Genomic DNA, 26,824 nt, shown 5'->3' with positions numbered 1-26,824 from the left:
GCTCGGGTTGAAGATCAGACATTCGATATTATAACACCTGACAGCTTATGGAGTGACCAAATGTGTCTATTAATAGTTTTGTCTTTGAGTAAGGGCATTGTCTATCCTATTCATTTAAACTTAACATATATTTTGTCCTTAATAACCCACATCTATCCGCTCTGAGCGCGTGCTGATCGCCCTCGTAGCGTGTCATTGCGGTTTACACGCTTCATCTCTGACATGTGGGTGTTTGTGAGCAATCGGGCTGCTTTATAAGCTCATTGATAGGAGCGCGATGGAAAGGCTGTCTCTGGAGCGTCTCGTTGGATGAAGTACTAATGCAGTGTCACATTCCTGAGGAGTGCGACTTGGAATAATCAGGCACGTCTGTGGGGAGCGAAGGCTTGAAATTGCTGTTGATGGTGGTTGTGCGGCTGTCTGCCAGGCTCCTGAAGACCCCTGCGGAGAAGACCTGGGGGGTTCAGTCCTTTGCCAGAACTTTAGCAGCTTCGTTAAAGCTTGCGGCTCCATTGAGCTAATGGAGTGACTTCAAGAAATGAGTTCTGGCCATGCTGCTTAGTTTATCTGCTGGTCAGTTTAATGTGCGGAGACTGTAGGGACGATGTTTGTGGGATGATTTGGGTGAAAAGAGTAAACACTGTGGCTCTGTGGCCACACATTGTTGTGCTGTTTTAGTATCTCAGCAGAGCATGGCATGAGTTTGGGTTGGGAATCTCTCTGCTAGATTATGGACGGCTGTGGGAGTGCTCAGGAAAACCTGTTTGAAAGCAAAGTCAGTTCTGTTTGGTGACAATAGTTGCTTTATTGTTGGACAGTTCAACAGATTTAATGACTTATACCAGATAACGATTGGAGCATAAAGTCAGTTTTGTGTTGCAAGGTTTTAATTTTGGAAAATTGATTGATTTTAGCTTTTATGTAAAATTATTACAATAAGATTCTGTTTACACTCTAAAAAACACGGGGTTAAAAACTACCCAAATTAGGTTGCTGGGTAAATATAGGACAGAACCATACCTGTCAACCCTCCCGCTTTTCCCGTGATTCTCCCGTATTTTACAGTTCTATCCCACTATCATCCTGTAAAGGTATTTTCCCGTATTTCTCCCGTATTTTCAGCGTTTCTCTGAACACTATAAAAAATGGCCGTGATTTCAACGGTAAAAAACTGTAAAAATGCTACAGTACAAATCCGTAACCTTGTTAACGGTATGTTTCCTTAACATATACAGCGAATAACCATAAATTGACTTTCCCAGAATTCCCTGCATGGCACATAACTTTTTATGCTTTTTGTTGACATTACTATGGATCTTTTTAGTTGTTTCCCCATCAGTTATGTACATTAGAGATTTATGTTACATCTAATGTTGATAAACAATGTTTATTTCATGACTTTAATTTTATGCGTGTTACCATACTGGTGTTTAGTAGCTGTGTGAATGACACTAAGCACCTTCTATATGCTGATACTCTTTTCTGCTTGTGGGAAAAATTAATTGTGATGAGCATTGGCTCATTTTGTAACTTTCTCATCACCACCTGCATGTGGGTGTGCTAACGTGTCTGACTGTGTAACAAAAGATGTGTAGATGTTGGTCATTCAAAATACAGACATATTACCTCTATAAATTAATAAAATACGGTAATTTAATGTAAAAATGAAAAATGACTTTTACGGTTTGTACCGTGTTTTTAACGGTAAAGTACTGGCAACCACAGCTGCCGTTTTTTTTACGTAAATTTTACGGATTTATTTTTTACAGTGAAGGGTGGCAAATAAACATCAAAGAGCCGAGCCTTCCTATATGCAACCCACACCGCCGAACCACCAGGGCCGTCCCTTGTTCTATGTGAGTCTGTTCTGTGCTTTTGCTTTGTTTAGGCACTAAAAGGCTTAGAAATAAATATAAAAACGGCGCAATTCCCCTTCCTTTTCATTACAGGTGCTGTCACCCTTCATATGCAATCCCTAAAACAGTCATATAATGGTGCATGACTGTCAGCTGACGCACTCCATAGTGATAAGTAGACGCTGTTTCCCAAACGGATTCTGTACTCGCGATATAAAGCGGAGCGAAAGTCAGACTTATGGTTGCGTGGGGGTTGGATCCCTTATTATGGTGGGCATATCCCGTATTTTCACGTCCCAATTTTGACAGGTATGGACAGAACACATCAGGGGTTAAATTAACCCAAGTAATTGGGTTATTATTTTTAACCCCATAAATGGGTTGTTTAATTGTTTATTTTTATGTAAATACTAGGTTATTTTGATCCAAAAATGTCTGCGAAAGATGACCCAGCAATTGTGTTGTTTTGACTCTGCATCACTGAAGTACGGTGGGGGATGTGCAGCTTTGATTATGGGTGTACAAAAGGTGCTAGTTAGAAATTTTTAAATTCAGAAAGGTCAGACTAAGGGCTGCTATGAGCATAAATCTCATTTTAATAATTTTAAAATGCAAGGAATCTGCATTTATGTTACACTATTTTCATTGCATTTACACAAACTAGTACATAATATGTGGTATCCCAGTCAGTTCCTGCTATTAGTTGATTTGACCCAAAGAGCTGGGTTGAAACTACACAAGACTCTGAAAATAACCCCCAAAAATTACCCAAATGCCTCAACCTATAGATTTGGGTAGAAAAAAATCCCCATGTTTTTTAGAGTGTATATTCACTGAAGATATTTTGTAAATTTCCTACTGTATATTAAAATAAACTTTTTGATAACACATTATTTTGACGGTCCCTATTGCACATTTTGCAACTCCATGCTAATTACTTCTCATTTGAGTATTAGTAGGCTGTCTGCTTAATATCTGCTGCTACTGCTCATGCAACAGACATTTAACTGACTATAAGAAACTTTGCAAGTACATGTCAACTTACACTAACCCTAACCCCAACCTATCAGTCTACTTATTGTCTAATGAGAGCTAGTTGGCCTGTAAAAACGTGTTAAAGGGACCATCAAAATAAAGTGATACCAAACTTTGATTTGGTAATATGCATTGCTAATGGTGCTGCTGCTATTCGGTGTCTTCCGTTGCTCACGTATACCAAACAATGTAAAGACCGCTGAACATGAAGTAAATAGTATGTGCTGTTGTTGACAGCGTCATTATGTCCTTCAGTCACAATATATTGTCAACGTAATACATCATAACTTAGTGTGAAGAACATGTTGTTTTACTGTGACCAAGTGAATTAAGTCACCAATCGAGGTTATAAAAAAAAGCGCAGATCTATTTTTAGTCACAAATGTGAGTGAAATGGTCGCACTGTTGAGCCTTTTTAAGAACTTTATTGATATTTAATTATTTTAATTATATTTGATTATTCAACTTTATAGAGGATTACTCAATTTTTATTTTTTTTATTATATTTTTAATTATTTTTAATTATTCAACTTTATTGATGATTTTCATAATTTTAGATTTTTTTATTATATTTTTTATTATTTTTAATTATTTTTAATTATTCGACTTTATTGATGATTTGCTCAATTTTTGATTTTTTTTTTCTTCAAGCCTCACATTCCAGATTTTCCAATATTTCATTCTCGCACATTTTTTGTCATCCTAACAAAAACCATACACCTATTTATTATCACTTTGGGGTGTTTTTGGATGTGTATATGGAGATTGTATGCTTTGTTCTAAAAAAAGGACTTAATTTGTAACAGTTCTGCACTTTATGTTGGCTTTCAAAAGGCAGCATTTCAAACCGCAGCAGTATGTGTTTATTCAAGTCACATTTGGGAAACATAAGCACCCAGAGGATATCCAGGCCAACACAGGAAGAACTATGAACTTAGGAAGAACTAATTTAATTTAATTTAATTTAATGTAATTTAATTTAATTTAATTTAATTTAATTTAATTTAATTTAATTTAATTTAATTTAATTTAATTTAATTTAATTTTATTTAATTTAATTTAATTTAATTTTATTTTATTTTATTTTATTTTATTTTATTTTATTTACACTCAAAAAAGTACTTTTGCTGCTTGTTTAACCTACTTATTTAAAATGAATTGAAACAACACATTTCCTGAGGTTTTTTTTTTTTTTTGGGGGGGGGGGGGGACTTTATTGTTTTATGTCCAATCCACTTTTTGATGGGACAACATGAAGGATTTGTGTTGAACCCAGAATTTTTTACAGTGTAACTTAAAATTAGATCAAATATATTAAATAAATGAATTTATTTTTTAGTTTTTATTTTGTTTTCTGTGGTTATGAATGTTGTTGTAGTGTATGACATCTGATCTTGTAGCTCAGTAAAGAAAACGATTGTCCTCCAGGAATGTTCTTCGTCGCCCACTTCTACCGTGTTTAGTTAAGTATTTATGCCCACACAGATATATTTAAACATGCACGCCATTCCTTATTCCCTAAATAATGTTTCAAAGCAGAGTCTACATCATTTGATTTCAGGACGTAATGTCTCTCATAGAGGAGCCATTTACATAATCAGGTTTCTTAAATTGGTGTGTATGGGATTAAATATTTAAGCACTGTATTTGAGCGTCGTCCCCTGTGAGCAAATGAGGTTTTATTGATATAAGAAGTGAGAAGCACTCTCTCTCCCCCCTTTCTCTCTGTCTTTCTCTCTCAGTGTTTCATCTTTCTGTCAGAGGAGTCTGATAGTTGAGTGTTGAAAATGCAAGTTTTAAGGAATGCCTTTTGGCTTGTTATATCTCCCTTCATGTGACAGAAAAGATCTTACTTACGATTCATACTTTCCAGTTGTCTTGTGCTGCCCAGTCGACCAATTGTTGTACCTAAAAAATCAGCTAGAAATCAAAATGGTCATTACATGCATGTTCCTGATCTGACTCATTATTATTTTTACATGATAAAAGTAAATCGATTCATTAGGTTTGTTGGTTCTCATTAAAAAAATTGTGGTTCCCTAATTAGTTTAGGCACACTTATTCTCACCTTATGTGGTTTTCCAAGGCTGCATTCATTTCATCAAACAAACCAAAACCACTGTGAAATCTGTTATTTACAAGGTAGATATTTTCTATTTTATTATCATTTAAAATGTAATTATTTAATCAAAAGTCTTTATTTTCAGCATCATTACTCTAATCTTCTTTCAGAAATAATTATAATATGCTGATTTGCTGGAGTTGTTATTGCTTGTTAATGAATTTAACGTGCAAAAGAACATACTTAGGGGTGATGTGGTGACTCAGTAGTTTGAGCTGTCGCTTCACAGCAAGAAAGTCATTGGTTTAAACTAAATTGGCCGTAGTGTGTGTGTGTGTGTGTGTGTGTGTGTGTGTGTGTTTCCCCATACTGGGATGCAGCTGGAGGGGCATCGGGTGTGTAAAATAAGGATAAGTTAGTCGTTCATTCCACTGTGGCAACCCCTGATGAATAAAGGGTCTAAGCCGAAGAGAAATAATTAAATTCCCTGGCCGAAGGAAAATGAATGAATGAAAAAACATATTTATTTTTTGATTTATTTATTATGTCATTGTGACTTTTGGTCAACTCAGTGCTTTGTTACCGAGTACAGTATACTGTAAGTATTAATAAATTGAAAAAAAAAATGGCTACTGTAAAAAGAACTTTACAAGTTGTTTACAAGGTAATGTGATTTCATAGTGTAATTAGTCTTGGCTCGCTTAGTTATTCTCACCAAGGCTGCATTTATCCAGTCAAACAAACAAACTAAAAACAAACTTCTGTTAAAAAGTGTTGTTTACAAGATCACCCTGTTCTGTTTTAATATATTTTTAATATAATCCTTTAATAGCAAGCTTTTATTTTCAGCATTTAGTCTCTAGTAATCTTTGAGAAATCATTGTGATTCATTCTGTGATGTTCTTTGATGAAATGAATGCCCAAAGAATTGCATTCATTTGAAAAAGATGTTTTTTCTTTATTGTGACTTTTGGTCAGCTTAATGCGTCCTTACTGAAGTATTTCAGTTTTATTAATAAATAACTGTAAAGTAATTAAGCAATAACCATAAATGAAGGTTCATGACATGTGTTTTAGTTTAATACATCGCTTACCAAAATATTGCCTTGAGCATCGAATTTTCTCTTGAATTAATAATGCTGTTATCTGTATTTAAACTTGATGACTCCGCTCTCAGAAATAGTCAATTCTGATTGGCTAATTTCTTAATATCTATAGATTTTTTTCTGTTGTGTTGTAAAAATGAAAAGTCTACACCTTTCACAACAAACCATGGATGGAATAAGTAAATGACAGTAAATGAAGAAGAGAGTACATAAACAGTTGTATCAAAGTAATGTATTTTTGCCATAGCTCCACAAAGCTTTAATCCATCGCGTTATTAAAACTTAGCAGCACCAATCTCTCATCTCATCATGTTTGAAAGCTCCCAACAGAAGTCTGTCCATGATGCCATTGTTCACTGTTACAGATGTGATGGAACCCATCATGAAAGACCCAAAAAAAGATTTAATCTCATGGTCTTTTTGCCAGGACGTCATAAATTGTCTCATAGAAGGTGATGTTTGTCTTCCATTATGACACAGTTTAGAAGATAGAACTATTGATTCTTTTGTCCTGATGTGTCAATAATGAATCACTACGAAACCCTACGTCAAACTGTGCCAGAATTTGTCTGAACCGAGGATTACTTGCCTTCATTCCTGACTTACTTTTCTTCTGTAAAACAAAATGTCATACGGGGAGGAAATTCCTCACCCCCAGGTGGACGAGTTCAAGCATCTTGGGTTTTGTTTACGAGTGAGGGAAGGTTGGAACGTGAGATTGACAGGCGGATTGGTGCAGTGGCAGCAGTAATGCGGTCTATGTACCGGTCCGTTGTGGTAAAGACGGAGCTGAGCCTAAAGGCAAAGCTCTCGATTTACCGGTCAATCTACGGTCCTACTCTCACCTATGGTCATGAGCTGTGGGTCATGCCTGAAATGACAAGAGCCACTACTTCTCCACATCGAGAGAATCCAGCTGAGGTGGCTGGGGCATCTGTTTCCTACTTAGGGAGGTGTTCCACCGGGAGGAGGTCTTGAGGAAGACCCAGGACACACTGGAGGGACTATGTCTCTTCGGGATTCCCCCGGAGAAACTGAAAGAAGTGTTTGGGGAGAGGGAAGTCTAAGGCTCTCTCTTAAAACTCCTGCCCCTGCGAATCGGCCCTGGAAAAGCGGCAGAAAACGAATGAATGAATAAAGGAAAATGTCATATGATGAAAGCAAATGGGGTGCAAGATATTCAAACACTTTGCAAAAATGGACACTTATTTAAATTGACCTGAACCTTAATTTTTGGCATACACTGTGCCTTTAAACTCCGTTCTATCAGTATGCAAAATGACTCCTCTGGGGCCATTGTTTTAAAATACTTCCAAATCATTAAGGGAAATAAGTTTGCAGGTGCCAAGTGTCTTGTGTTGCCATGGTAGACTGCACTGATATGCATGACAATTACCCTGGTCACCATTTGCGGACCTGATCTCTCGTCTCTTATCTGTAATTAGAGTCGAAGCGCTCTTCCACGCTTCACTGCGACGTAATCGTAATTGCAAACATTTGTTATAGCAAACAACTCTGTCAGCAGCAACAGTGATAAATCTACAGGCCTCCCTCATTGACCTCAGGTTAATACAGCCGCCGTTTTGCTTTTAATTGACGCAAAAAGCGCAACTCTTGCCTTGGAGGAACGAATACGGCAGACCTACATAGCGAATATGTCAGCCGTAGCTTTGAGCGATCCAATAATCCCCTCGACAGGATTTGATTTGCATGCACTTGTATGCTTCTTACCGCGCTGAATATTAATGCTCAATATTGTTTGATAAAGTAAAATCAGAGGATACATCGGGGAGAGAGAGGGAAGTCACTTAGAGCCTCGGCCCACGCGCCGCAAGAGCAAACCTACCGGGGCCGACGTGAGGTACGTTTCAAACCAACCCTGGGGGGTTTTGGAGTGCTGTGCCAACTTGCAGACACTCAAAGCTGGCTTTTAGTAGACATTTGAGATTCTTTGACCAAAAAAAAGCCTAAAGCACATTAGATCATGGTTGGCTGGAGGAGGCCGCGTCTACCTGTCTGTCTGTCTATCTGTATGTCCGTCTACTCTAGGGATGTTGTTACCACAGAGAAAGAGAGAGAGAGTTGGGCTGGGAAACAAGCATTAGGGACGGAGTTTGGGCTCGAGCGTGACAAGAGGTTCTCCTGTTCCTGCTGTTCCTTAGTCTCCATGGAAACCGCAGAGCTGAAACAACAAGTACTGCCGCTGGTAAAATCACTTTATGAAAGTAATTTGCACAGCAAGAGTACTGCGTTCAGATACGAGCACGTTGATGGCTGCAAACACAAGCGTAGTCTTAAGAGGGTCATATTTACATTTACATTTTTTGCCGGTTTCTTGTGTGTTAAATATAAAAACACCCCATTCAGATCTTAGGGTGAGCCACATGAAGAGCACAAATATGTGTATTCCAGCCTGCTGATCCTTTTATATGGCATTCAGGTGAACATGCACACCTCTAATTGCATCGCTCGCACTTTACTGGAGGCTTGTTTAATGTAGATTGTGGTTTTTCTTGAGGGGGGTTTTCAGGCACTAAATGTGACATGGTTTGTTCTTAATGTGAATAATGAAACAAGCTCCCGCTGTCATGTGCCAGAGATCCCGTGACGGCCCCTTTTAATGATCTTGTTATTGTTCTTTGCAGAACAGATGTTGGGGACTTAGCAATTGTTTGTGTTTTGTGATCTCCCTTTTTTCCCAGCATTACCGTCTTGTAAATCTCTGTATTTGATTTGCATTGCATATATTTGCATTTTTGTAAGCTTTTAATTATTGGTGCTTTTTGCTAAGCCAGTGATAACATAGTTGTTTTGCATGCTTAGGGTTAGATTTGAGGTTTCTTTTTGTTTGTTAAAGTGATACTCATACTATTTTGGCTGATCCCATTGATGTTTCCTCTGTGTTTCATTTATTTGGGGTCTAACGTACCAATTTGTGTGTGCTGTTGTTGTTTAGATCATTTTTGGGGTGTTTTTGGATATGTAAATTGTATGCTATGTACCAAAAATGACTTGATTTGTAACAGTTCTGCACTTACTTTTTAATTAGTTGGCTTTCACAAGGCAGCATTTCAAACCGCAGCAGTATGTGTTTATGCGAGTCACATGTGCGTACAACTGTCCACTCACTGATCACAATGCATGTTTACATTCCACTATGGTTAACAAGTACACTCCACATGCATTACAATACTGGACAAAAAAATTACATTGCAATATTTAGATTTTCTGCATTACACTGCTTGATAAAAGTCTTGTCACCTATTCAAGTTTAGTAACAACAAATAATAACTTCTAGTTTATTATTTGGTATTAGAAGTTTCTTATACTGTAGGAAAGGCAAAGGCCTCTAGATTACGTTTATTTTGCCAAAATAAAATATGATCATGCCTTGATTTTTAAATATTTCATTATATGACAGTAGGGTCTGACTTTGCTTAGACAAAAGTCTTGTCACTTAACATAAATAATGTACAGTATAGAATCAAAAGTCATGATGCAGTGAAAAAAGAATTAATATTGTGTATGACTCCCATGAGCTTGGAGGACTGCTCCATACATCTCTGCAATGACTCAAATAACTTATTAATAAAGTCATCTGGAATGGCAAAGAAAGCGTTCTTGCAGGACTCTCAGAGTTCATCAAGATTCTTTGGATTCATCTTCAATGCCTCCTCCTTCATGTCTCCCCATACATGCTCAATAATATTCAAATCTGGTGACTGGGCTGGCCAATCCTGCAGCACCTTAACCTTTGCTTTCAGGAACTTTGATATGGAGGCTGAAGTCTGAGAAGGAGCACTATCCTGCTGGAGAAGTTGTCCTCTCCTGTGGTTTGTAATTTAATGAGCAGCACAAATGTCTTGATACCTCTGGCTGTTGATGTTGCCATCCACTCTGCAGATCTTTCGCACACCCCCATACTGAATGTAACCGCAAACTATGATTTTTCCTTCACCAAATTTGACTGATTTCTGTGAGAATCTTGGGTCCATGCAGGTTCCAATAGGTCTTCTGCAGTATTTGTGATGATTGGGATGCAGTTCAATAGATGATTCATCAGAAAAATCCACCTTCTTCCACTTTTCCAAATGATCAACTAGAAGTCAAGTTATTATTTGTTGCTCTTACAACTGGAGTTGACGACTTTTGTCAGATAGTGTATGTATTGCTGTACTGTATGAATACAATTTCATCAGATGACTTGAACAGCTCTATTTGGCAAGAATTCATAATTTTACATTGATTGGAATGATTTTGTAGGGGAGTCTATTTGCATAAAATATAATAAACAATTTACAAGCATAGATAAACAGAGCAAAGCTACAATAAAAAAAAAAACAAACAAACTATGATTTAAACATTACCAGTGCTGCAAACAATGTATTTTTTGTGCAAAAAGGACAAAACTTTTCACCCTTAGGACAAAAACTTTGCAATGACTTCACAATGTTATAAACGGTAGCATTGGTCAAGTACTGTCTAATCCCAACTCGACATTACAAATCCTGTGATGTGACTATTGTTATTTATAGAATTGTTATTTATAGAAACCAGGGTTCATTTTAATGCACGTTGAGATCACTTTATTCAAGAGATCTCAGACCAATTGCTTTGTTTATTGTAGATCCATGCATATTCATAGAGAGATTAGCTCTAAACTAATTAAACAATTAACCGAATTGCTTTGAGTTTGTCCACTTTCAGAGACACATCAGCTTAGATTGCTTTCATTGTGTAAATCCTCATCTGGTTGAATGCATTCCAACAAGAACAAAAAGACCACCTACCCTCCACCTATAAACCTAACACATGATCGTTATAACACATGATCATGTTTATCTATCCCTGTACATATATTCATATATTGTAACATATACACTTGTAATCATGTTTATCTATCTGCACACTACTGATTATTGATAGCAACCTGCACATATATTCATATATTGTAAATCTGTTCATAGCTTATCCAACCTGTATATAATGTTCATAGTACATCCATCTGTAAATATCACCATAGTTTTCTATAACTGCACTTTATAACTTATTCCTGTATCCTGCACTTGCTGCTATTGCACTGCTGGTTAGACCTAAACTGCATTTCGTTGCATTGTACTTGTACATGTGTAATGACAATAAAATTGAATCTAATCTAATCTAATCTTATGAGAAAGTGCTCCACAAATAATGCTATTGAAATTGTTGTTGCCATCCACATGCCATTTATCAGACATCTAGACCACTCTTGAAAACATGCTTAAGATTCAGCCTTGCTTAGTATTTTGGGCACCTCAGCAAGCACCAGCAATGGGCAGCTAGAAGACTGTTGGATTCTTTTTCACCTACATTTTCTTTTAGAAGTGTAACTATTTAGTGTTAATTTACAGAATCAAAGATGTGAACAGTTTACTGTGATGCTGAGGGGAAAGAACTTTTTTTTTGGTCTAGATACAGTCATCAGAACACGCCTAGGGAAACTAGTAATCATATAATTGACAACCTGCCAACATGTCAGATATTCTCTGCTCAAGTGTTGTAGATTAACAACTGTGACAGCTCCTTTTTTCTTTCTTTCTCTTTCTTTCTTTCTTTCTTTCTTTCTTTCTTTCTTTCTTTCTTTCTTTCCTTCTTTCTTTTTCTTTCTTTCTGTCTTTCTTTCGTTGCAATACTGGCAACGGTGACTGTGGAGATGTGGAGTTGTCTGCATTGATGGAGTTTAAGGCTGGCAAAGAAAGGTTCCAGAAAGCAGGTAAAACAAAAACAAAAGGCAAAAAATTAAATAAACAAGTAAATAACAGGGTGAGAAATTGGTAAGGCCTGAAATCATGGTAAAAACCAAGTGGCTTTTCTTTTTGTGCATTGCTTTTGAAAACACTATTGGTTGGATTTAGGGAAGGTGGAGGACAGAGGTCTGCACAGGACTGTTTTTATAGTCCCGCTTCCGCTGTTTATTCAGTCTTTGTTCACCCACTGCTCGCTTAAAATAATTTTCTCCCTGACCTGACTGTTCCCACTAAATTTATATCTGATTTTCAAAATCTTACAATTAAATTGGGTACTATCAAAATATAGAGATAACAAATAAAACTGTAGGTTGTGCAAGGATTGTAGGCTAAATGTCAGTTTTGTTTGCCCCTTTGTGATGAGACCTGAGTGCCGCATTAAACCTGAGGTTCCTATATTGTTAGACCGCTTTCTCCTGTTCAAATTACACCAGAGTTACCGACCGCTACCTTGTTTTATACGGAAATTTATTCCTGTGCTGCAAGAAATCTGATCTAGTCCTGCGGAAATGCAGACCTCTAGTGGAGGGGGTTGGGATCTGCGGTCAGTGAGTCAGTTGGTCGACAGTAGCCTCTATTGGATTTATGCAAGAAGAGCAGGTGCACAATTTAAGATCTCAAAAATCGTACACAGCAGCCTCTATTGGATTTGCGATAACAAAAACTGCAACAAAAAAAAGTACCTCCTGGGATGTGTTTTGCTCTGTCCAAAAATGTATACAGGGGTACATATCCGTAATGAGCAAGGGTTGTTTCTTTCATTTTAAATAAATTCAGTTCATATATTCAATTCCCTCTAAAGCACTTTTTACACTGTATATGTTATTATAGTGTAGTTATGTTGTAGTTTTAGTTTAATCAAAACTGCTTCAGTTCAGTTCACCATCCTTTTTTGATCCTTCATCCTTTTCCCCTTCCTTTTGTTTGTTTATGCCTTCCTTTCTTTGTTGTGTCATGTTTTGCTCCTCTGTTCAGATCCTGGAACTGTTAATGTTGTTGGCATTTTTTTCACACTGTCATTGGCCAGCATTACGTAGCTGACGTATGTCTCTCAGTGGGCTGAATGTTTCCTTTCCCAACCTCCCCAGAGTAGAACCAGATTTAGCTGCTGGCCCGTTGCTGGCACGTCTCGGTACAGTGAATTCACAGGTGCCCAGAAAGCAGGTGATGGATCTCCTAGTCCTTTGTCTCCCAGTCATTATCCTCCAGAGAAGCTCTAATCCCTCTGTCAACACGGGAGTATATCTCGCTGAATGATCCGTCCCTGGACACTCACATCTCTTGCACTTCATTCTGACGGCTGTGGATTCTTGCAGCTCTGCATCTTCTGAGCATCAAAACACAATAAGCTGGCCTCAGTTTTTTTTTTTTTTTTTTTTTGGCCTTCGATTTCTCCCTCCTCCTCCACCTCCATTCTCTTCCTTCATCTCACGCTCCATTCCTCATCTCTCGCAGGTGGATTGAGTCAATCTCAGTGAGTCACTCCGGCGTACATATATAGAGTAAAATAAGAGTAAAAGATTCACCACCCACTATTCCACAGGGCGATCGAGGGAGCGAGAGTAACCTTTCTCGGTATAGCTGAAATGCATCTGCTTATTTGCACTTTCACTCGAGGACCTCGCTTCCATTTGCACACTCACTTTTAGTGTAGGTATTTCCGCCTCCTCTCAGGAGAACAGACACCACGCACTTCTGCTGGCACGCAAAAGCAAGATTACACCTGAGGGAGGGAGGAAAACTGCTGTATCTCTCGCAGATGTGTGTTACAAATCAATCTGGTGCTTATGTGTTTTAATCAGAAGTGATCTTGAGATATGTGAAGCTAATTTATTGTCAAGTGCACTTTTGAGTGCAGTAAGACAGAGGGGACGGTGGCGGTGACACTTTGAGAATGGGATGACATATTTTGTAGCGTAATCTTTATGTTCATTCAACTAAAGCTATACATATTTTTATTAAGTGTAGACAGGTGTGACTGAACAGACAAGTCTTTGTTTTGTGGTTATAGCAAACCTCAGAACTATAGAAATGCATGTATAAATGGATACTATAATCTGGTATGAATCAACAATGGATCTCTTTGTCAATTAGGAGTAACTATATGCACATTTTTATAGATTATATATTAATATTATTTATGCATTATATATATATATATATATATATATATATATATATATATATATATATATATATATATATATATATATTTATTTTATGTATATATAAATATATATATATATATATATATATATATATATATATATATATATATATATATATATATATATATATATATATATATATATATATATATATATGTGTGTGTGTGTATATATATTTATTTATTTATTTATTTATTTATATATATATATATATATATATATATATATATATATATATTTTTTTTTTATGTATATATATATATATATATATATATATATAAATATATATATATATAAATATATACATAAATGAAATATGTATATATATATATATATATATATATATATATATATATATATATATATATATATATATATATATATATAAATGAAATATGTATATATGAAATATGTATATAAATGAAATATGTATATATGAAATATGTATATAAAGACATGATCAGCAACAATACTCCGGAAGGCTTTGGTATTGACACGATGCTCAATTGGGACTAATGTACAATTGGTACAAAGTGTGCCAAAAAACCATTGATATGAGGCAGGATGGATCCATGCTTTCACGTTGTTGATGACAAATTGCGACCCTACCATCCGAATGTTGCTGCCGAAATTGAGACTCATCAGACCAGGAAAGTTTTTCCAATCATCTATTGTCCAATTTTGGTGAGTCTGTGTGAATTGTAGCTTCAGTTTCCTGTTCTTAGCTGACAGGAGTGGTACCCGGTGTGGTCTTCTGCTGCTGTAGCCCATCGGACTCAAGTTTAGATGTGTTGTGCATTCAGAGATGCTCTTCTGCCGACCTCAGTTGTAGCGAGTGGTTATTTGAGTTACTGTTGCCTTTCTATCAGCTGGAACCAGTCTGGCCATTCTTCTCTGAGGTCTGGCATCAGCAAAGCATTTGCACCCACAGTACTGCCGCTCACTGGATATTTTCTCCTTTTCAGTCTATTCTCTGTAAACCCTAGTGATGGTTGTGTGTGAAAATTCCAGTAGATCAGCAGTTTCTGAAATACTCAGACCAGCCTGTCCAGCACCAACACCCATGCCACGTTCAAAGTCACTTAAATCCCCTTTCTTTCCTCGTTCTGACACTTGACTTGAACTACATCAGATCGTCTTGACCATGTCTACATGCCTGAATGCATTGAGTTGTTGCCATGTAATTGGGTGATTATAAATTTTGGTTGACGAGCAGTATGTACCTAAAAAAATGGCCGAGAAGTCTTTGTGCTTAGACAAAATGAGTATAGCCCTTCCAAATCTATCTTTTAAATTAATATTTTAATACTATACAATATTATATTTGTGCATATAGAGTTTAGTATGATAACTGTCCAAAAAATAAGACTCCCCAAATTATATGTTTGTGAAAAATATTAATAAAAAATTAAGAGAAGCAAAAATTTATCAAATTTAGCTTGATTTAAAAAAAAATGTTTTTTTAAAAATAATTCATAATAAAAGTTTATATATATATATATATATATATATATATATATATATATATATATATATATATATATATATATATATATATATATATATATATATATATATAAATTATTTGGTTTTCTATTTCTTATGATATTTTGTGACAAAATATATACATTTATTATAATTTTTTGTTCAATCAAAATGGGGTGTCCCTCAATTATGCTCAGCACTGTGTTGTTGAAATCAGAATTATACTCCCCTCTTTGATTTTCTTTTTTTCTTTTTTAAATATTTCCCAAATTATGTTTAAGATTTTCACAGTTTCTGGAGAAAGTCTTATTTGTTTTATTTCGGTTAGAATAAATACAGTTTTTATTTTTTAAGAACCATTTTAAAGTCAAAATGATTAGCTCCCTTTAAGCTATATATTATTTCGAGTCTACAGAACAAACCATCGTTATACAATAACTTGCCTAATTACCCTAACCTGTCTAGTTAACCTAATTAACCTAGTTAAGCCTTTAAATGTATAATATCTAGTATAATATGATTTACTGTCATCATGGCAAAGACAAAATAAATCAATTATTAGAAATGAGTAATTAAAACTATTATGTGTGGAAATGTGTTGAAGAAACCTTCTCTCCATTAAACAGAAATTGAGGAAAAAATAAATGGGGTCAAATAAATCAGGGGGGGTTTAATAATTCTGACTTTAACTGTACGCACAGCACTGTGTATATATCAAAATTAAATCATAGCAGCATATCAAAGCAAAAATTATTTTAAAGTAAACAATTCAAACTATTTTTCTGATTATTTATTATAATGTATAAATATGGATTTATTTTTACAGCTAATTTGATTCAACTTCAGCAGCAACTAGTTACAGCAATATGGAAGAATGAATCAAGAGATAAGTGTTTATCAAAAAAAAAAAAAAAAACAGCAGCAGTTGCTGCCTAAATAGTTTGAAAAAAGTTTAAATAGCCACCAATCTGTTTAGTATCTTCTACTGTCTAATGTTGTTGCTTCTATCTTTAATTATGGGACATACCCACAAACACCTGAGTCTATTTTCAAACTTATCCGTTGTGTATTTCCGCATAAAGACTACGCGCACAGCAACGCAGTGTGTGAATGCTCCATCATGACCCGTGGATTCTCTGGTAATTCCAGGCTGTTCATTGCATCACCTGACAATTTCTGCCAATCTAATCATTCCCTGTAGCACGAAGACACAAGCTCATAGTGAGGCATGATTTCATTTAGCCCGTTGTCAGGAGATTTTTATTAGAAGCCACACCAGCTTCGTTTTCTTAAATTGTGTTTAAAGGCACAGACTGAGACTGTTCTGTCTCGCTCTGCCGCCGACCTGAAGCACTGGCTTGTAAATCTGCATTTAAATTGAATTTAGGACATTATTAGATTTGCCTGAAATAGTGATGGCTTTTGCGTGCATTGTCTACATGTGAACAGCTCCACAGAGAGAAAAAAAACAACACATTTGAGCAGCTGCGTCACATTAAGTAGTTTCATCCGACGGTGGTCACTTTGCGGTCTGAAAGACTGTCTCATTATACCTGCTTCAGTAGCAGCGATGGACAGCCAGTGTCGCTCTTTGTGTCATCCAGCCTGACAGAGAATGGGCCACAATTACCGTATGGCTTCTGTTCGCTATTTAGCGCCACACATGATCCATTATTGACTTCATAAAGCCATGTAAGCTGGATAATAGTATCATATCAGTTTACACTAGACACTCCGTCAATATCAAGGCCAGACTTATTAAATCCAAAAATACATTTTGAAGCCAACACGAAGCAAAGGCTTTGTTTACTTTAGTTTTTTTCTTTGTCATCATCACAACAATGTGAAATGTCATGCATTACTGTAGCTTTATTTCACAGTGTGGAAATTTGGTACAGTGTTAGTGCAAGCATTTATGTGTTTTTAAATATATTAAATAGATTTGACATGGTGGCTCAGTGAAAAAGGTCGCTGGTTCGAGTCCAGGTTGGGTCATTTGGCATTTTTGTGTGGAGTTTGCATGTTCTCTTCAGTTTCTTCCGGGTGCTCTGCGGTACAGGTGACTTAAAGGTGAGGTGAATTAAAACAGGGGTATTCAAACTTTTGGTCAATTTCACTAGCGCCCCCCCTCAACTACAACTCATCACCCCCCCTCCTGCAAACCAAAAATTATAATGCATGTGCCAACCTCTTTCAGATATTACTTGCTGCGTTTGTAGTGTGTAGCATTAATTAAATTAAAACATAAATATATCTGATTCAGTGTGATGGATGAACCGTTTCTGTGAGGACAGCATGGTTGAATTCCTGACACGACTAACCGTAAATCATCTTTCACTGTTGATAAGCATGAGCCATAGCAAACTTGCTTTTCATATATGTACATACAGAAAATGCTGCTTCACAAAGCCAAGTTTGGCATTTTTGGTTTGATCAGACGTAGCTTGTGCCCTTTCTCCAGTCAAAGCTGAAAATAGCCCAATATTAGCTACTGCATGGTCTGCACATGCTCACTGGAAAAGCAAAGTCCACAATACTGTGTATAGGAAATAGAACAAATAATGCGCAGACAGTACATTTCTATGTAGTATACATGATGACACCTTTTGACCCAATATTTGCAAATATAGTTATTTTATTGACTTTTTTTGTTTGTTTGTTTGTTTTTTGCATAATTGACATTGTTGAGTTGAACTGAAAAAGTCTTACAAAATTACAGAGCATTTTCAGTTTTAGATTTCGGCCAAATGCATGCTGGATTTTTTTTTTTAATTTCAGACCAGGATTTTTATTTTGTTGCATTCCTTATGAATATAATTACTTTGTGGCACATTGTGACTAGATTGTATAACCAAGTGCATTTGTATCGCACGATTGTATTTCTTTCATAATATTAACTATACCTTATTAATTACAAGTTTGAAGAAATACATTTGTTAATGTGTCTTATTTGAAAAGTCTCAGGCAAGGCTGTATTTAATTAATAAGATTTCCAGTAAAAACAGTAATATTGTGAAATATACTAAATGATTATTATTTGCTCTGCTCGGTATGATAGGCTGATAGATGACGATGCAGTGTCTCTCAGAAATTAAAGATATATAAAATAGGCACTATATTATAAATAAACTGCATATTTGCAATCTAAACAACTACATTCTTGACAAAAAAAGCCTCAAAAGTACATTATGTTGCCCAACAGCTGCAATATTTATCAAACTGTGGCGTCCTCTGTTTGTTGCTGTATGTGGGCAGAGTAATACACAATGTGTGTGTGTGTTATTTTTATGTGTTTAAATAAAAAAAAAAGTTAATTAATTATAGTTTTAGCAAATCTGAATGTTTCAGCTGCCAATAATCTGTAATATTACTTATTTATTTTCAATACCCATCTTTTATTGAATAAATAAATCATATGAGTAAATAAAATCTGTAAAAAATAAAAACATTTATTTTCAAGTCTCAGAATTGCGTAATTTGTTATTATTATTATTATAATTATTATTATTATTATTATTATTATTATTATTGTTGTTGTTGTTGTTGTTGTTAATGAATTAATTCATTCCTTCATTCATTCATTTTCTTTTTGGCTTAGTCTCTTTATTTGGTCATCACAGCTGAATGAACCGCCAACCTATCCAGCATATGTTTTACGCAGCGGATGCCCTTCCAGCTGTAACCCATCATTGGGAAACACATACACACTCATTCACACACACACACACACTCACACACTATGGTCAATTTTAGCATGCCCAATTCACCTGTACCACATGTTTGGATTTGTGGGGGAAACCGGAGCACCCGGAGGAAACCCACATGAACACGAGGAGAACGTGCAAACTTTACACACAGAAATGCCAACTGACCCAGCCGAGGCTCAAACCAGCGACCTTCTTGCTGTGAGGTGAACGTGCTACCCACTGTGCCACCACGTCAACCATTATTATTATTATTATTATTATTATTAGTATTAGTATTATTATTACTATTATTACTATTAATTATGATCATGTATGTGTATGATTTTCAAAGCATCTCAGCGATTTCAATTTGATAATTAATTACCAGAGCCAATTATAAAATAGAAGACTCTTTTATTTTTGTGCATCAGTGAGCAGTTCTCCAGTTGGTAAATAATTTATTTAAGCTTCTGTTTTTAGTGCAGTGCTCCATAAATCAGTTTTAATATAATTACTATGAAAGAGTGTTTTTATACACTCTGTGTACTCTGTTCACCAGCTAGTTTGTAAACATGTACACTTGGTTTGTGTGTGTGTGTGTGTGTGTGTGTGTGTGTGTGTGTGTGTGTGTGGGTGGTGGATCGAGAGCTGCTTTTATAACAGCACTGTGTGTCTGTATGTGCTCTAAGGCTTCATGATGTTTCTGCTGTTCTCTTAGTCTCTCCTCGGCATGGATTCGCTAATATCATCGACCTACTGTCGGCTTTCTAATGAATATCTTTGTGATGAGGGAAGTTACTCGCCCTTAGCAGACACGTCCCATCCATAGTGACTTACGGTGCACTAATTACATGGACAATCCCTCCGGAGAAACCTAGGGTTAAGTGCTGTCCTCAGAAGACTTATTGATGAATGAACAGGATTATGTGTTCAGTAACTCTTCAGTTCCTTGAACACGCACCCTTGATGTTAGCAAGCCTAATCAGATTTTAAAGATAAATTTAATCATTTAATTAATGGCCTCAAATTTGCATACTTGCCTATTATATAGCATGTGAGCGGAGTTGTAACAGTAGGCAAGATGTACCTGGCTGTGCGGGTTAGATGATCACAGTTCATAGGAGAGGATTTGTGGATAAGTGAAATGATAATACTGTAACATATTGAGTGATTTCATTCATAATGCACACTATCTGGAACAGACTACACTTAACATTTGTTGCATTCAGATTTAAATGTAGTACCGGTTACAATGTATTCAGCTTAAATGAACTCAGTGTTACATTTTACATGTTTTATTTACAGATTTACAGTACAGGCACACAGTACATTTGATCAGTTCTTGTTTTCTCTAGTAATCAAACCCACATTGCTGGCACCATGCTATTAGAACTATTTAAGCTGTATACTAAAGAAAATGTGGTTGTCTTAATTTTAAGCTGAATCATATGAGTCATTTAAACTTATTATATTAAACTGACTAAAAACAGACTTATAGAATTATGTTGGAACATGATTAACTTAGTTTAATTAGTTGCAATTAGCTGAAAACCTATGTTGTCATGATTGATCATATCATTTTTACAGTGTACAGGATGGCATCGATGTTGATTCAGTTCAGCTCAATAACAGTGCAAAGTTTTTTAAAGTTTCTAATAAATCCCATTTTAGCATTAATGGCATACAACATAAAAATATCCACGGCAGACACCATGCATCAGTGCATGTCATGTAGAAAAATATTTAAGTAATAGTTAAACAGATATAAAAATGCCATTTCATTTGGTTCCAAACCCACACTGAAAAAAAGATTTCTGGAAAATTGTTGCAAACAATTTATATGTGTTGAATTTAAACAAATGAAATTCACCAATGTTCAGCTTAATTTGTTTGTTTAAATTTAGGCTAAATAAATTGTTTACAACCACTTCAAAAATGTGAAAATCCAAGTCATTATTTTTGGTGGTGCTTTCACACCTGTGAATCGATTCATTTATTCCAAAACAGGAATTAAAATTGTTACATTGTTGCTCTTTGTATTTGGTGCGGTTCACTTTCACACGGCAAAGTTTCTAAACGGACCAAAGAGGTAAAACAAGTCACGTGTGAGTAAACTCTCCTTACATTGGTCAGAGTTTCACGGTTTATTTTGCAAAGTCCCGCTCAGCTGTCAGGGGTGATGGTGGTTTGACAGGGTGCGTGCGAGGAGGTATGCAGTGGGGAGGTGTGAGAAGGGTGCGTGACGTATTTGAAGACCGGGAGGGAGACGCGCGATTACTGGGAGATTATTACTCGTGTGCGTGCATCCGGTAGACACTCTGTGCAATTGCGGGCGACTCCTGAAACTTCCAGGAGATTTGTGATGTCTGGAATGACCTCCTGTCCTACCGTTAATTCTCTCTTCATATAGCCGTATGCCTATTACATATCCATAAAACACTGTGATATAGCCAGGCTCGGATCGTATCGCTTTCTCACTATAATCGATCCGCTCCAGAGTTCGCTTCAATCCAGCCGAGACCACCTCATTCAGGCGATCTCGGACCGATTGGGCGGTCAGTGAAAATCTATTAGACATCTATGAATAGTTCAAAACTAGACTAGTCATCAAACAGACAGATAAGACAGACTTTGTGTAGTCATACATTTCTTTGACAAGTCTAATTTTGGCCCGTTTTTAGACGTCTGTTACACTGTAACACTCAACAGTCAACTTTATCAAATAAAATAAGTGTATATAGTTAACTCAAAATGTACTGAAAGTTAATTGTGCTCATTTGAAAAGAGTGTTGAAAGTAATGGGTTGATTAAATACTTCATTACTTCAGCTTAAATGGAGCAAGTTCACAGTACTCATATAGATTCATTTTTTACCTCAAATGGTTTGTGGCAATCAGTTACCTCAAATAATTTACCTTAACTTTTTTAGTTTTACAGTGTAGAGTTTCACTGACAGTCCAGATTAAGCCTTGTTTTAGACTATATGACTATGTTTAGATGTCTATTAGATGTCTTTTAAAAAAGCATGAATGGTCTGCTGGGATGTGGCTTATGCAATATACACAGAGGCTTATACCAAAGATTTTTGTGAGAAAATAGCTGTTTTCTTTCTGAAAAGGACTAACACATCCAAATGCATTGAATAAAAGAATCAGTGATTGCAGTCAAACAAGGACAAATTCAGTTATAGAGTATAAGTTTGGTTAACAATCCACCTAAAAATTCAACCCAGTGGTCATGTTTAATCTATATTTTACACAAATGTGGGCCATTTTTAATGTACATATGGTGCGTATATCATAATGTCTTGTACTTTTAGTTGTTTCTGGTGTTTAGTTATGGAGGACGAAACCTGCAAAAATAATAAATAAATAAATAAATAAAAAAATTAAAAATAAATAAATAAAATAAAATTAATAAATATAAAAAATAAGTGAATGAATAAATCCGTAAATTCCTGCATAAATTAAACCATAATTAAATAAACACGAAAACAGCCAGTCAAAAAAATCAAATGTGCAATTTTTCTAACAATCAACCAATGGTGGCATAAAGGCTGCCCACTTATGATTGACAAACAGCCACTCATTAGTATGCTGAGCTGAGGAAGAGTAAATACAGGATTATATTCAAAAATAAATGAACGTTTGAAAGGGGGTGAAAAAATAATTCAGTTTCTTGTTTCTCCAACATTCATACAATTTATTTCATTATTTATCAGCCCACACTATTAATTATTTATATATTTATTTATGCAGGAACTAGTGAATTTTTAATAATAATTATTTAATCTTTTTTTTTTTTTTATAAAAAAATCAAGATCAAAATGTATTTATTGTTTTTGCAGGTTTCATCCTCCTTAATTAGTCAACTGTGTTCTGTTTTGTTTTTTAAGTTTTGGTTGATTAAATGTATGAAAATTAATACTGCCTAATGATTCAATTGATAATCACAATTATTTTGCTTTTAGTTATAAGTTATATTCAGAAATATCATTAGAATTAAATGTTTACCTATTAAGACAGATCAAGAAACGGTCAGCTTATTATACTTCAACGCTGCTATACAAAGAAAAAAGGCAGTAACTTTGAATTCATTTATTTTTTACCAAAAACAGGTTATCAGAAACTGATATTAAGGATATTCAAGACCTCCTTAATCACATGGATATGTGTCTTGAGCCAGTTTTGTTGTTTTTCTACAGTTGTGAGATTTCTAGTGTTCAAGTGCGAACACACACACACACACACACACACACACACACACACACACACACACACACACACACACACACACACACACACACACACACACACACACACACATACAAACACATCCTGTGTGCACAAACCCAGAGCAGTGGGCAACCATTCCTCCAGCACCCAGGGAGCAATTAGGGGTTAGGTGTCCTGCTCAAGGGCTCCTCAGCTGGGTATCAAAGATGGGAAAGACTACGGTTCATTCACTTCCACCAACTTCAATTCCAACTCCCAAACCATTAGACCACAACTACAACAAGCTCACTTTTTAATCTTGAAATTCGTAAAACTCATCCACGCTGCTCTCTTATTGTAAAGAGAATGTGGGCAAACGGTTGCCAGATTGTATGTTTCCTTTTAAGAGATAAACTCTGATTGGGGAATTTAAACTCTTGACATCTGGCAACAGCAAGCATGAAATCATACTGAGGCTTTTTATAAACAGTCTGTAATAATTTGTCTCAAAAAACAAAGCTGGCTAGTCGGTAGATGTAGGTTGCAGGATTTAACACTAAATTTCATCCTTCATTTTGGTTGCAAGACCATGACAACAGCCAACTTTTAACCTCTCTAACACGATGATGTAGCAGCCACAACCAAAGAAATTGATTTCTTCATGCTGGTCATCTTATCTAGAACAGCCTAAATCTAACAATCCATACCAGGCATTTGTCCTTTGAAAAAACAGAGGTGGTCGAAGAACTACACTTTGAATTTCAGTACTACAGATTTCATTAATTACACTATGCCAATAATTTATATACTGTAGGCCACTTGTGTGTTTTCTTTTTTACTCCATAAGGAAAATAACGTGTTTGATATTTTGATGAATAATTTTGCAACTGCACGGTTGAAAGAAAATCATACAGGTTTGGAGCGACACGAAGGTGGGTAAATGATGACAGGGTTTTCATTCCTGTCTGAACCACTCTTTTAAAAGCAGAAGCAAACCGCCGTCGAGTTTAATCGCGCACCTGCTCGTGGATATTCTAAACACTAGATCACAGAGACAGTCTGCTGTTGGGCTAAATTATTCTCTCTCCTTGGAGATCTCCTTTATACGAGCTGAATCAAATTCAGATGTGTGGGATTGGGAGAGAGAATAGCTGTAGAAACGAATGTTCGTCGTTTATGGCAAGGATGAATAAACCGCTCTATACCGGGCCTGATGTGTGCGCTTTTAATCCCAAACATTTTCCTTTTGTTGGCGTAGGAAATTGTCCTCAAACTGTCAGCATCGAGTGTTTCACAGTGTTCTCCTGTTGTTTAATTCTGCATCTCACCGCAGCTTTTTTCGTTTCCCGTGCAGTGGGTTTCCACGCTTCCAACAGTCACAGCCAGAAAAAATATGAAGTCATAACCACAGTATCTGTTTTCCCCTGTACAAAAGCTTAAGAAACATTACCCCGGGCTAATAACGTACACCCTTTGGAAAGGCCTTTTTTTTAGGAATTAGCAATGAAATCATTCTCTGAGGGCCATTTAATAGGAAAAGTCACTCTCGGTTGGGTTTGGAATGCCGTCAAAATTTGGGAGGGCTCAATTTACTCAAAGTACTGCTCTTGCTTGTTTTTCCAGCTAGATCTGAAAACTTTACCACCAGCCTCATTTACTGTACTGCACTATAATTGCATCGATTCTGCGGTTATTTAGTCATGTGGATGTAAATATCCTCTAAATCAAGAGTAGTAGCAGAAATACAAGTGGCATTTTTAGGATCTCCAGAAACGCCTCTGCTGTAGTGTTTACGGATGCGTTTTCTCATTGCAGCTTGGTTTTGATTAGGTTTCAAATGACATCTGAGCCGGTGCGGGTCCAATATGATTTCTCTTTGCCGCTCAATTGTTGCACCAGGTGGCTTGAGACCCGCGGGGTGCATGAGAGTGACCACATCTCAAGATCTCCCTCGCTCGCTCGCTCTATCTCTCTTTCTCAGCTTGGTTTCTTGCTTCCAGTACAAGGATTAAACTGATTAAATCCTACCTGCCACAGATGCACTTCCCCCCTGAGGAGACCCCCTTCTCGCAGACTGCCTTACCTTTTCCATTCCCGCCTGGGAGAGATGGAGCGAAAAACCTCGACCTGACAGACAGCCTGAAGTCAGCCGTTCAGTGTTGTAAATGAATTGTTTTCTTAAATTTAATATTTTCAGCTAGTTGATTGGATTGAGGTTGTGGATCATTTATAGCTATTTAAGGGCTTGAAAAGTCTTAAATTCACTGAAATATTATGTTGTAGGTCTTAAATAATTTTAAACAGGTCTTCATTTTAAAAGTTGTCAAGTAAAGTTATCCAAGCTGCCTGACAACCATCCAATCACCAGCAATCTATCTAAATTAAGGCTGCTCAAATTTTTCTTGCGAAGAGCCAAAAAACAAAGTTGAGTGAGGCTAGTGGGCCGAAGGTAAATATAGTTTCCTAATATAAATGTGTTTAATATTTAAAAATGACTAGAAAACATTGCTTTACACTAACTGATACAGTATTTATTCATTTATTTTTTTACAGTTTGTAATGAACTTGTTATTACAGTGAAAACAAAAAAATCTTATTTATAACAAAATTACACTAGTTTTTGCCTGGATTTGCTCACCAATGTCTTCTGCTCTATTTGTTGAGTGACGGTATTTACATTGGTTAAAAATCTGATTCATTTACAACATTTAATTAAAACATTTCATTTCAATTTGCTTTTTTGTAGCTCAGCAATAAAACAAACAAACAAAGGAATGCTATGTTCAATTAGAAATGACAATCTCTGTGTTAAAGCCATTTGCCCTCAAAATTCTCACTTTCTTCCCAGATGGGATGGTAGGTCAAATCTAAGGTTACAATGGGCCTATATATAAATATATACAGTTGAATTCAGAATTATTAGCCCTCTTAGAATTATTATTATTTTTTTTTAAATATTTCCCAAATGATGTTTAACAGAGCAAGGAAATGTTCACTGTATGTCTGATAATATTTTTTCTTCTGGAGAAAGTCTTATTTGTTTTATTTTGGCTAGTATAATAGCAGTTTTTAAATGTTTAAAAAACATTTTAAGGTCAAAATAATTAGCCCCTTTAAACTATATATATATATATTTTTTTTTTGGTAGTCTATAGAACAAACCATCGTTATTCAATAACTTGCCTAATTACCGTAACATGCAGAGTTAACCTAATTTACCTAGTTAAGCCTTTAATTGTCACTAAGCTGTATAGAAGTGGCTTGAAAAATATCTAGTCTAATATTATTTACATAATGACAAAGATAAAATAAATCAGTGATTAGAAATTAGTAATTAAAACTATTATGTTTAGAAATGTGTTAAAAAAAAACTTTCCGTTAAACAGAAATTGGGGGAAAAAAATAAACAGGGGGCTAATAATTTTG

General features: G+C 35.8%; 1 protein-coding gene across 19 annotated transcripts in view; it reads left to right on the top strand.

Annotated features, from left to right (window-relative positions):
* Positions 1-26,824, top strand: part of znf385b (zinc finger protein 385B) — a 300,195-nt gene that overhangs the window by 165,032 nt on the left and 108,339 nt on the right. The window lies entirely within an intron of this gene.

Source organism: Danio rerio, chromosome 9, assembly GCF_049306965.1.
Source record: "Danio rerio strain Tuebingen ecotype United States chromosome 9, GRCz12tu, whole genome shotgun sequence".
NCBI lineage: Eukaryota > Metazoa > Chordata > Actinopteri > Cypriniformes > Danionidae > Danio > Danio rerio.
The sequence above is the reverse complement of the archived record's forward strand: the minus strand, read 5'-3'. Positions and strand labels throughout refer to the sequence as shown.